This window comes from Rattus norvegicus, chromosome 11, assembly GCF_021556685.1.
Source record: "Rattus norvegicus strain SHRSP/BbbUtx chromosome 11, alternate assembly SHRSP_T2T, whole genome shotgun sequence".
Classification (NCBI taxonomy): Eukaryota; Metazoa; Chordata; class Mammalia; order Rodentia; family Muridae; genus Rattus; species Rattus norvegicus.
In genome coordinates this window covers 13,699,869-13,712,322 of record NC_141544.1, presented here as the reverse complement: position 1 = coordinate 13,712,322, position 12,454 = coordinate 13,699,869, and the positions used below count along the sequence as shown (strand labels likewise).

The 12,454-nt window shown below is 38.6% G+C and overlaps 1 protein-coding gene across 2 annotated transcripts in view; it reads left to right on the top strand.

Moving 5' to 3' along the window:
* The window catches only part of LOC148002461 (uncharacterized), a 101,626-nt gene extending 90,028 nt beyond the window's left edge, over nt 1-11,598 (top strand). Inside the window, exon 6 of one of the 2 annotated variants that reach the window (XR_015632878.1) lies at nt 10,481-11,598. The gene's annotated coding sequence lies outside the window, so the exon portion shown is untranslated. The remainder of the gene's footprint in view (nt 1-10,480) is intronic. The other variant, XM_087577200.1, reaches the window with a different exon arrangement.
* The last annotated feature ends 856 nt before the right edge of the window (nt 11,599-12,454 follow it).

The window sequence follows — 12,454 nt, the reverse complement described above, 5'->3', positions numbered from 1 at the left end:
GCAGCAGGTTTTCTGCCTGAAATCAGTGAGTGATGATTTCAGTGTGAATGTCTGATCCCTCGCTGTCCTTTCAGTGCTCTGGCTCAAGGCAAATGACTGAAGAAAACCGTAGTTAAACTCACACCCAGCTGTTTGGAAATGGTAATGGAATTGATAGCACACCCTCAGGGAAAGAGGAAGACTCCGTTTGCTCACTCCCAGCCTCACCCTGCCAGCTCTGGATATCTAAGTAAGGCTGAATCTGGACCATATTTACAGGATTTGGCATTTCTGATTCATGTTTAATGTTTAGTTAAATAAAGCTTGTGAACGGCTGGAGAGATGGCTCTGAGGTTAAGAGCACTCACTGCTCTGCTCTTCCAGAGATCCTGAGTTTCATTCCACAGAAACCATATAGTGACTCACAACCCTCTGCAAAGTGATATCCCGTGTACTCTACTGCCGTGTGTATATGAAAAGGGCCTTAGTGTACTCATATAAATGAAAATAAATAAATAAACCTTTAAAAGAATGAAACAAAATGAAGCTTGCAAAGAAATTGAGCATCTTAAAATGCCAGGCACGTCTATCCACTCCTTTTATTTTATTTCGTGTGTGTAAAACATAACCACAGAGGTGGTTCCCCTTTTATTGACCTCGATAGCACAACTGGGACAGAAGGGCAAACTGTCATCTAACTATCTGGGAGTGGAGTGGTTGGATACAGGGAGATGGAACATTTGCAGTTAGTAAAGTTCTACTGTCGGTTTGTTTTTTTTTTCCTTTCCTTTTTGGATAGATATCGGGAGCTTTTTGTTTTTTTTAAGTACAAATTTTGTTTTCTGTGCAACATTCTGATCATAGTTTCCCATCGCGAAGCTCTTTCCAGATCCTTCCTCCCCATCCACCACCCCGTTCTACTCCAGGCCTGCCCTTATATGTGGTTGATGCATAGCCAGGTAAATCTCCATTGGAGAAAGCACGATATTCCCATCTCCTATGACTGTCAATGGCAGATGACTTAAATGCCAGTGACTTCGGACTTGACTCCATTTTTCCCTTGGAGAACTGCGTTTGGATCTGTTGAATGAAGGCAGGCCCTGGGTTTTGAAACAAACAAGCAAACAAACACACCAAAAAATATTTAAAGCAGGCAACAACTGCCTGCACGCCAAGAGACTGTTGACTCCTCTTTGGAGCTGGTACGATGTGAAACTTGCTTAATAAAGTAGAATCCACACAGCACAAAGGGAACACTTTAACAAATTATGAGGAAAAGAGAGAGACAGAGAGACAGACAGAGAGAGAGAGAGAGAGAGAGAGAGAGAGAGAGAGAGAGAGAGATCTGTTTATCTTCCTCCTCTAGTTTTTCAGACTAGAGATTTCATCTTCCTCTGTCTCTGGTGCTGGTGGCATTACTGCTGGTTTGGGGGGATTGGGATAGGGATAGGAAGAAAAAAGTCTTGAGTGCTGATTTTAAAGCTCTCTCTCTCTCTCTAGAGCTCTCTCTCTCTAGAGCACTCTCTCTCTCTCTCTCCCTTTGCCCCTCTCCCTCTCCTTCTCCTTCTCCCTCTCCCCCCCTCTCTCTCTACACACACACACACACACACACACACACACACACACTTCCTAGGATGAAAGAAAAAAATGAAAAGGAAGGCACCCATGGTGATCCATGACTTTGATCTCACTTTGGTCTCAGCACTGGAGAGGAAGATAGGAAGGCCTATCTAGATGCAATGTGAAGGAGGCCTATGTCAGATTAGTTAATGGCTAGGTAACTGTTACCTAGCTAGTCTGCCATTTTGTTGCAGTTACTAATATTATAAGGACACTTTCTCATTGGTTGTTTCTGCTGTTACTGCCGGAATTCATTACATATTCTGTTAGGTTCTTCTGTGTGATAACACACTCAGAAACCAAACACTGTAGAAGTCAGGCTAACTGCTTTCTTTGTTGTCTAGTTACCCGCAATAATCTTGGACCTGAACCGAACACCCAGCAGCATTTCCCAAACCCATCCATGTATAAGCTTTTATAAGCTGGACCACCAACACAAGAGCGACAGTGCAGACAGAGACTATTTGGCACCGGACTTCCATTTTGAGTTTTTGTTTGTGTTCTTGTTTTTTTTCTCCTGTCCTGTCCTGTTCTGTCCTGTCCTGTTCTGTCTTGTCCGTCCTGTCTGTCTGTCTCTCTGTCTTTCTGTCTGTAAATCCACACATATAGTTCTTTCCACATCTTATATTTCAAAACAAATAATGCTTGTTGTGCTTCTCATTTCATTCAAGGGTACTACTCTCTAGATCAGAGGAGCCCCCTTACAATTCTCCACAGGTAGTGATGACTGGGGTGTTCAGTGCGACTAATCAGGAATTATATGGTTGTTGCCATTATGCTTGATCTTACCCAAGGTAGGGTTTCGGGGCATGGTTGCCAAGATGGCGAACAACAGACAGTGATTGAAGAGATGGAACAATAACCTACAATTCTCCCTCTCTGTCACTGTTTCTCTGTCACTCTCTGTCTCTCTTCCCTCCTTCCCTCCCTCCTCTCTCAGACCTGAATGAACCTTGGAACTAAAGTAAATGTACAGTGAAAAGAAGCCAGGTGCGGTGCTGCATGTCTTTAATTGCATCACTTGAGAGGTGGAGGTGGGTAGAACCCTGTGGGCAGGCTGCAGACCTGATCCAGGTACTGATTTCCAGGGCTTATGTGCAAAGACCCCTGACTCAACTAAAGAAATGAAGAGGAAATTAAAGAAACAGATACAGTTAACTTGGAATAAACTAAACAAACTAAGGAAAAGGAAAGGCAGTATTGGGGTGGCCTGGCTTACAGAGGAGGGGCAAACATTTATTTGCCAGTGCCTCCTCAGTTGAATACACACACACACACACACACACACACACAGAGAGAGAGAGAGAGAGAGAGAGAGAGAGAGAGAGAGAGAGAGAGAGAGAGCGATCCATCTGTTAATCTGTTTGTCTCCCTCCCCTAGTTTTTCAGACAGGGTTTCTCTATGAATTCCTCTGTAGACTGATGGCTCAGAGGGCAAAGCTGCTGGCTGTTAAAGGTCTAGGGAAAACATGAAGGCCTAGATGCAATGTGTAAGCCTGAGGGAACTGTAAAGGCCTAGATGCCCTGTGAAGGAGGCCTACATCATGTATACATATATACACACATATTCATATGTATAAATATGTATGTGAATGTGTATACACTCAGGTATCCTTTATTTTATTAGCTTATTTTGAATATAATTTCCATGCTAATCAAAAAGAGGAAATTTTCTTTGGCATCGGATTCTTCTTGAACAAAAAAATGGATATAAATAATCACATATTCAGATGTTATGTCTAATATTGAGAAGATATTCCCAGATATGGTGTTAATCCATCATAGTCCATGTGTGAACACAAAACAGACTTAGTAAGAATTTTGGCAAGTGGATTTTAAAAACTTATATAGGGTTATTAAGAGCAGTGGTAACATTTTTTAACTTGATATTTTATATATTTACATTGCAAATGTTATTCCCTTGCCCAGTTACCCACTCTCCCACAACCCACCCCCTGCTTTCATGAGAATGGTTTTCCTCCCATCCACCCATTCGTACCTCAATAGCATGCCATTTCCCTGCACTGGAGAAAGGAACCTTCACAGGACCAAGGGCTTCTCCTCCTATTGATGCCAGACAATGCCATCCTCTGCTCCATATGCAACTGAAGCATTAGGCTTTTACATGGGTACTATTTGGTTAGTAGTTTAATCCCTGGGAGCACTGGTAAGTCTAGTTGGTTGATATTGTTGTTCTTCCTATGGGTTTGCAAACTGTTTCAGCTCTTCCTTCACTCCTTCATTGGAGTCCCCATGGAGTCCGGTGGTTAGCTTCAAGCATGCTTGTCTAAATCAGTGAGGTTCTGGCAGAGTCTCTCAGGAGACATCCACATCAAGCTCCCATCAATAAGGAATTCTTGGCATTAGCAATACTGACTAGGTTTGGTGGCTGCATATGTGATAGATCCACAGATGGGGCAGCATCTAGATGGCCTTTCCTTAAGTCTCTGCTCCACTCTGTGTCCCTATATTCCACTCCCTCTTGAATATTTTGTTCCCCCTTCTCGAAAGGACTGAAGTGTACACATTTTGTTCTTCCTACTTCTTGAGCATCATATGGTCTATGAATTGTATCTTGGGTATTCCAAGCTTTGGACTAGTATCTACTAACTGTGTTAATTCACTCAGGATGATATTTCCTAGTTCTATACATTAGCCTAAGAATTTCATGAAGTCATGTTTTTGAAAGCTGAGTAGTACTTCATTGTGTAAATATGCCACATTTTCTGTATCCATTCCTTTGTTGAAGGGCATCTGGGTTCCAGCTTCTGGCTGGAGGGCCTTTGCACTAGAACTCTTCCAGTCTGATGTCTCTCAGACATGCTCAAAAGTTTTTGTCCTGAGTGATTCTAGAATCCCATAAATATTGATATAATATTTTGTGTAAAATTACGAAAGCATTTTAATTAAATTAAAATATAGCAAAAGTTAAAACTATGGATAAACTCTCTTCCAGCTTAATCTTTTCTTGTTTATTATCAGTATATAAGATACATGCTGGGTGACAACAGCAAATTAAGAATTACCCTGCAGTCCGTTAACTATTTTCTATGTATCTGTGGTGTTGTGTGTTGTAAGAATGTTGGTGGATGTGAGTGTGTGGTGCATGCCTGTAACTGTGTGGCTTTACCCATCTGTGCATGTGTTTTTGGAGTTCTGAGAAGGATTTCAAGCGTCTTCTTTAGTGCTGTTCACTGTTCTTGACATAAGTTCTCTTGTTGAACTAGAAATTCAGTGTGGGATTGCAGAACTGGTCAGTGAGCCCTCAGGATTCAGAAGTAATAGTTATGTGTAGCTATCCCCTATGCCTGGCATTATGTATACATGCTGAATATTCACACCCAGGTCCATATGTTTCTACCCTCTGAGCAATTTCCCAGTCCTAGAGCGATGAATGTTTGCTTAAGATTTGATAACAGACCTTAATTGTTTTCTGTTTTTGCTTTTGTTTGTAATTTTCCATAGGTAACAAGCAGGTGGATATTATAAAAGACACCTGCTAGACCAGAAAATAAAAATAGGAGTAGATGCATTACAAGCAATTCTATAAAACCGTATTTTGCATACTTACCTTGTGCAGCACAGTTGATATTTCTGGGTTTGCCTGTTATATAAACAGCATAGTTTGATATAAGGACAGTTTAGACTCTTTAAATAGAAAAGAATAAGAGAGATACATCTCTTGAAATAGTATAGAGAATGTGATACTTTATCACATGAGAATTAAAACTGAGCCACATAGCCTTCAGCAGAGGAAATGAGGGAGAAGTGTGTATATACCTTTTGCAGCACAGTCTCTGCAATAAAACAAACAGGGACATTTAAATAAATATATAGCAGTATTTAAGACTTCATTTCTCTTCCAATATTTGCAATTACATAGTCAAACATTATATCTTGGAGTCACAGATCACTGTGCTATCTAGGATTGCACGATGAGGATGGCATAGTGGCAGTATAGCAAAATAACTGATAGGAAAAGCAGAGCAGTCACCCATTAGGATTCATATGAATTGCATTTCCTCCCTGCTGGGAACTAAGCAACAATGGGTGAAACTGTACAAGTACCTCTGTAGTAATTTGGTGTCTTGGGATTATGTCCAGAGGATATACAGCTGGAGCACATGGTGTTCAATTTATTTTTAGTTTGTCTGATTTAAAATGTGATTGCTGTTAGTAAACATTTTTGTGATGATTGCTTGAAATTTATTTGTTCTTTATTAGCAATTGTAGAATCATATTTATAATTTGCAGTCCTGGAGGTACTGGTGGTTGTACACGGGGAACAACTAAGTCAGCAAATGATTAAGTCAGACAATGCTGACGAAAAGAACATGGGATACCACAGTTACAGCTGCCTAAGAACTGATAACCACAACCTTCGGGAAGAGTCTCTTCCCTCAACCTTGACTCCTTTAAGACATTGGCTTCAGCATCAGACAGGCCTTGACAAGTTTGATCCTGGGTAAGGGCATAGAACTAGTGTTCCAGTTATTCTTTTGTCCAGGTCTTTCAGACAGCCTTGGGCAGTCCTGGCTCCCCACATTAATAGGTACTTCATAGTATTCATAAGACTTTCCAGCTGAATGTGACTTTTGAATTTTCTTTCATAAGCAGGGAAGTGTTAGATCACAGTCCTGTCTAACTGGCTGCTTTCCTCAAACCTGCCATTCCCTTTGTAACCTCTCAATATAATTGATAAGCACCATATTCTGTGGCCTTGTAGTCTCTCTGTCCCTTGCATCTGATTCCCAGGCCCCAAAAACCTTTAATGGTAACTCTGCCTCCACCTTTTTTCTTCCTGTGATTCATCTATTAGTCTAGATCAGAAGGTATATATCCTACCCAAAAAAATCATACGATTGAGAAACACCAAAATCCTATAATTTCTTGGAAATTAAAAATCCTCACTCCCCTATCTTTGTCTTTAGTATCCCATCATGGTTATATGTGGCCATGATGCAATAAATCACTTCACACTCAAGGACTTAAGCATGTTTTCCCTTCAGGACACTCGACACACAATATATGTGCTGCAGTAAAAATAAAAACAACAAAACAAAACAAAAAACCTGACAGAACTTGTTCCCAGTTATACCCTAGCTGTCTCACTCCCTTAATATTTCTGGTGCCATTGGAAATAGCAATAATTTATCTCAGTGGCTCCATGCTGCACCATCTACTTTATGACACACTAATCTTCCCAACACGGCACCCTGTCAGGCTGCTCCTCCCTCATCCACAGCCCTCTTGGTTGGGTTTCCACCATGCCAGGCAAACACATCCCAATTCTTTGGTAGGCCCATGCATCTGGCCACCATACACTCTCTTAAACTCAATTAAGTTGCCTTATGAAAGAACACATCAAACAATATTTTCTGATCCAATTGATAAGATATAATTTGCCAATCTAGATGGCACAAAATCCTGTACACACCCATCCCTTGAGAATAGTCATAACAACCTGTAATATGTACAGAGAGGCATCTAAACATCTACTGCCATGTTCTCTGTGCTCTCACATTCTCACTCTGGCTTCCTCTGCCTCTCTAAAACTTTTCTCCCACCCATCCTTCCTTCTTATCCAATGACAGGCCTGCTTCTATCCTGTACCTCCCTTCACCTTAATAATGACATCAATCTACTCTTTTACCCTTTTAATTAAAAAAAAAACAGAAACTTTTTTCTCAAATATAAGTTGAGCACAACTATTATCATTCTGTAATTTAAAACTATAAGATGTACCTAACACCCAGCCCAACTTTTATCAGTTAAACAGAACATTTAGTTATATATTTTAGCTTTTTTTTTTTTTTTTTTTTTTCCGGGGCTGGGGACCGAACCCAGGGCCTTGCGCTCGCTAGGCAAGCGCTCTACCGCTGAACTAAATCCCCAACCCCTATATTTTAGCTTTTAAAAGGCTTAAAATTTGTTATATCCTGGCTAGGTTATGTATTATCTGATAACTAGCTAATTAAATATGTATTCTCAAAGTTAAATTGTCTGAGTGGGTTATAAGATTATACTAAGTTTTCAACCCCGCCAGTAATTGGAGAATGAGCCATATATCTGTAAATATAGGAAGCCTAGCATGGCTTCTAGAATGGAGACAGGTTATAGAGACAATTTTCTATTTGCACAGTCCCCTGTGAGCAACACGTGAGAGCAAGTCTTCAGGCTTCTGGCCTAGGATCATCAGACTTTTGAAACACTGAATTTTGAAGGGCTAATCATTCTGGCTTGGCAGAAATTTTCAGCCAACTTATTCTGCAATGTTTCCTTTTCTGGACAGTAATTAGTCTGTAGAAGAATTGGAGCAATTTTTGCATAGTGCCTGTCTGCCACAATAAATCACCTCACGCGGAGGTGGAGATTTTCAGTTTCTTCTTTGAATATACCAAAGGGGAGCTGGTGGGAGTGGACATGCCTCAATAAAAGTTAAAGAACATTAAATGACATATTTTGTGGACTTCTGGTGTTTTTTAGAAACCATCTAACTATATAAGTAATCTGGACTGTTGTCCATTAATTATCTTAATAAATTATCTTGAAAGCATTCTAACAATAAACTTAGAGACATGAATTTGCTATTTGACCTTAAACTCATGTGCTTAATCATCTCAGCTTCATTTTTTAATAGCAGAAAAGGACTGGGTATAAGACATCTATGCTGAAATGTGTTGTATAGGCACAATGTGTGTACATCAGAGTAACAATATTAATTTTAAATCAATGAGAAATTTATATTAAAGAAAATCTTAAAAATCTAAATTTGTATCAAATAAATTCTGTACCAATGTAAAAGATCATAATTTTAGTTTAGTAATAAATATAAAAATGATTATGTACAGCTTGAAGAAACCATTGAAGAGTTTTTGTCCCAATTCCCTGGACTTTGGGGGACTAAAAGTAGTTATTCTAAGATTGTTTTTCTGAGGAATTTAGAAATGCATATAATTTAACAGGGAGGAATTAGCTCAAACTGATTATAATCTCAGTCGGAGAAAAACCTTGTATTTATTACTAAGCTAAAGTTATAATCTTTTACATTTGAAAGTATATTATAATACATTACATCCTCTCCCATGATCTCTTACAATGATCTCTTAAACAGTGAAGAAAATTTGTACAGCTTTTTTTTTTTTTATTAACTTGAGTATTTCTTATATACATTTCGAGTGTTATTCCCTTTCCCGGTTTCCGGGCAAACATCACCCTCCCCCCTCCCCTTCTTTATGGGTGTTCCCCACCCTATACTCCCCCCCTTGCCGCTCTCCCCCCAACAATCTAGTTCACTGGGGGTTCAGTCTTAGCAGGACCCAGGGCTTCCCCTTCCACTGGTGCTCTTACTAGGATATTCATTGCTACCTATGGGGTCAGAGTCCAGGGTCAGTCCATGTATAGTCTTTAGGTAGTGGCTTAGTCCCTGGAAGCTCTGGTTGCTTGGCATTGTTGTACATATGGGGTCTCGAGCCCCTTCAAGCTCTTCCAGTTCTTTCTCTGATTCCTTCAATGGGGGTCCTATTCTCAATTCAGTGGTTTGCTGCTGGCATACGCCTCTGTGTTTGCTGTATTCTGGCTGTGTCTCTCGGGAGAGATCTACATCCGGCTCCTGTCGGCCTGCACTTCTTTGCTTCATCCATCTTGTCTAAATGGGTGGCTGTATATGCATGGGCCACATGTGGGGCAGGCTCTGAATGGGTGTTCCTTCTGTGTCTGTTTTAATCTTTGCCTCTCTATTCCCTGCCAAGGGTATTCTTGTTCCCCTTTTAAAGAAGGAGTGAAGCATTCACATTTTGATCATCCGTCTTGAGTTTCATTTGTTCTATGCATCTAGGGTAATTCAAGCATTTGGGCTAATAGACACTTATCAATGAGTGCATACCATGTGTGTTTTTCGGTGATTGGGTTACCTCACTCAGGATGATATTTTCCAGTTCCGACCATTTGCCTACGAATTTCATAAAGTCATTGTTTTTGATAGCTGAGTAGTATTCCATTGTGTAGATGTACCACATTTTCTGTATCCCTTCCTCTGTTAAAGGGCATCTGGGTTCTTTCCAGCTTCTGGCTATTATAAATAAGGCTGCGATGAACATAGTGGAGCACGTGTCTTTTTTATATGTTGGGGCATCTTTTGGGTATATGCCCAAGAGAGGTATAGCTGGATCCTCAGGCAGTTCAATGTCCAATTTTCTGAGGAACCTCCAGACTGGTTTCCAGAATGGTTGTACCAGTCTGCAATCCCACCAACAATGGAGGAGTGTTCCTCTTTCTCCACATCCTCGCCAGCATTTGTTGTCACCCGAGTTTTTGATCTTAGCCACTCTCACTGCTGTGAGGTGAAATCTCAGGGTTGTTTTGATTTGCATTGCCCTTATGAGTAAAGATGTTGAACATTTCTTTAGGTGTTTCTCAGCCATTCGGCATTCCTCAGCTGTGAATTCTTTGTTTAGCTCTGAAACCCATTTTTCAATAGGGTTATTTGTCTCCCTGCAGTCTAACTTCTTGGGTTCTTTGTATATTTTGGATATAAGGCCTCTATCAGTTGTAGGATTGGTAAAGATCTTTTCCCAATCTGTTGGTTGCCGTTTTTGTCCTAACCACAGTGTCCTTTGCCTTACAGAAGCTTTGCAGTTTATTTGTACAGCTTTTAAACTCATGTATTATTTCTAGCTTTATGTATATAAGCTATTTAGAATTTGTCTATAGAGATATTCTATCTTCTGTTAATTAAGAAAACATTTGTCCTTTCATATTTTCCTTTATTTTTTATATAAAGAAATATACTTGTATGCACTCTACATTCTCTTTACCAAATCTCACCAGATTTCCTATAATATATCTCCTGACACCATGTCTTCATCTGTTTACCTTTTAGATCTCATCAAAGAATAAGAATCTAGTGTCACTCATGAAGGGAATCTATTGAAGCACAAGCAAATTACCAAGGCAATACCCCCCAAAAATGAATGATTCTTCATTCACCAGTAGCCATCAAATGCCAAAAGCCCCTCAATATGGCATTGGCAAGGGTTGGTCACCCCATCTAAGCCCTGACTCTAGCTGGCTTGATCATGTGAAAGTATTGTGTTAACACAGGTGCTGTGGGTTCATGAGTGTGATAACCATGAGCTGTCCAGAGGACAGCTTTTCATTCTCTGTACCGAACAGCTATCACAATTTTCTTGATACAATACAGATCAATTCAATGTTCATTGCAAGAAGACAGGAACATACTCATCTAATTATGATGGAGATGTTATTAAAAATTTTAGTTTCTAAATGCCTTTTATTTATGTAAAATTCCAGAAAATTTTATTTCTGTTTATGGTCTGAAACATATTCCTTTCATTCATAACAAACACAATGATAGTTCTAACTTTTGAAATGACATTATAATATAATGTATATGTATCAAACTTTTCTAAATTTGTGTGCATGTGTATCCCATTTTTAAGAGTATTAAGTTTTTTCTTAATGTTTTCTAGCTGTATTAATACGATCATAAGATTTTCTTTTTAAGTAAAATAATTTATGCATTATTTTACTAACATAAATCTTAATTTTATATCTCAAATATTATTTTCTATTGCATACATAGATGAATTTTAGTTGTTAACATTTGGTTGATCAATTAGTTCCTTGTTTATTAAATTGTAAATTTATACTTTTGTGTTGAAACTAACTTTTGTAAAGTTTGCATACATAATTTTCATATTTATTCAGTTGATATCACGTGATTCATAAAATTCTTTCTCTTCAAATAACTACAACATAGATTTTGATTAGTTTAATGAAGAAAGACTATTAAATGCACCTGTAGAAATTATTGATTTGAATATTGATTTAAATAACTATAGAGAATAATTTGATATTAAATACTGGGTAGGAGTGTGGGACTGCATTTTAACTATCTGAATTATGCTGTTTCAAGGTTATGTTAAATGACTTTTTTATAGATATGTACAGTGTTAACATGACTTATATTCAAATCATTGTTCTTTGTCCTTCATTTTCTTTTTGACTTATTTTAGTTTTTCAAATTTAAAAGCAGTTTTAAATATTTGCTTCATGTATATGTACATGTGTGCACAAATGTGTACAGGTACTTGCAAAATTTAGGAGAGGGTACCCAATTTCCAGAGCTCAATTGACAAGTAGTAATGACCCACCAAGTATAGATACTGGACACTGAACTTAGGTTCTCTACTAGAGACCAAGGAAAACCCATGAACCTTTTCTATAGGTCCTGATTTTAATTTTTGTTAAGGGTTTAGTTCTTTGTGCCTTTCTTATTCACGAAAACAACTTTGTCGAATTTGATTCAAATAATTTTGTGTAAATATTCATCTTTAATTAATTGGGATTCAAAAATTTGGACTGTATTTCCTATTGATTTTAGTAAGATGATATCATACTGATATATATTATCAGAAAATCCTGCAAGAAGTCACCATGACTGAAAATAGGAATAGAGAAGGCTTAAAAAATTGTACTTCATTACAGGTTGACATGTCCACCATTCTTCTCATTAAAGTAAGCTCATATGTGGGAAAAGATAGTTCAAATCAATCAGTTGAGGATTTGCGTTATTCTTATACTATCAACTCAGCTCATTTACATTCTACCACTGTGAGCAAATTCCCTCCCCAGGTGACTGCCATGTGGTTATTATCATTGTCTTTTTGAATTTTGCTGTACATATGGCTAGCTTGAAAAATTTGAAACTTAATGAGGCTTGAATGGACTAAGAAAGAATCACCAGTGTTTCATTTGCTCAGTCCTTTTTTTTTTCCCCTTTGCAACACCTCGATTTGCCTTTATTTCAGTATGCATCCACATTTCAACATTT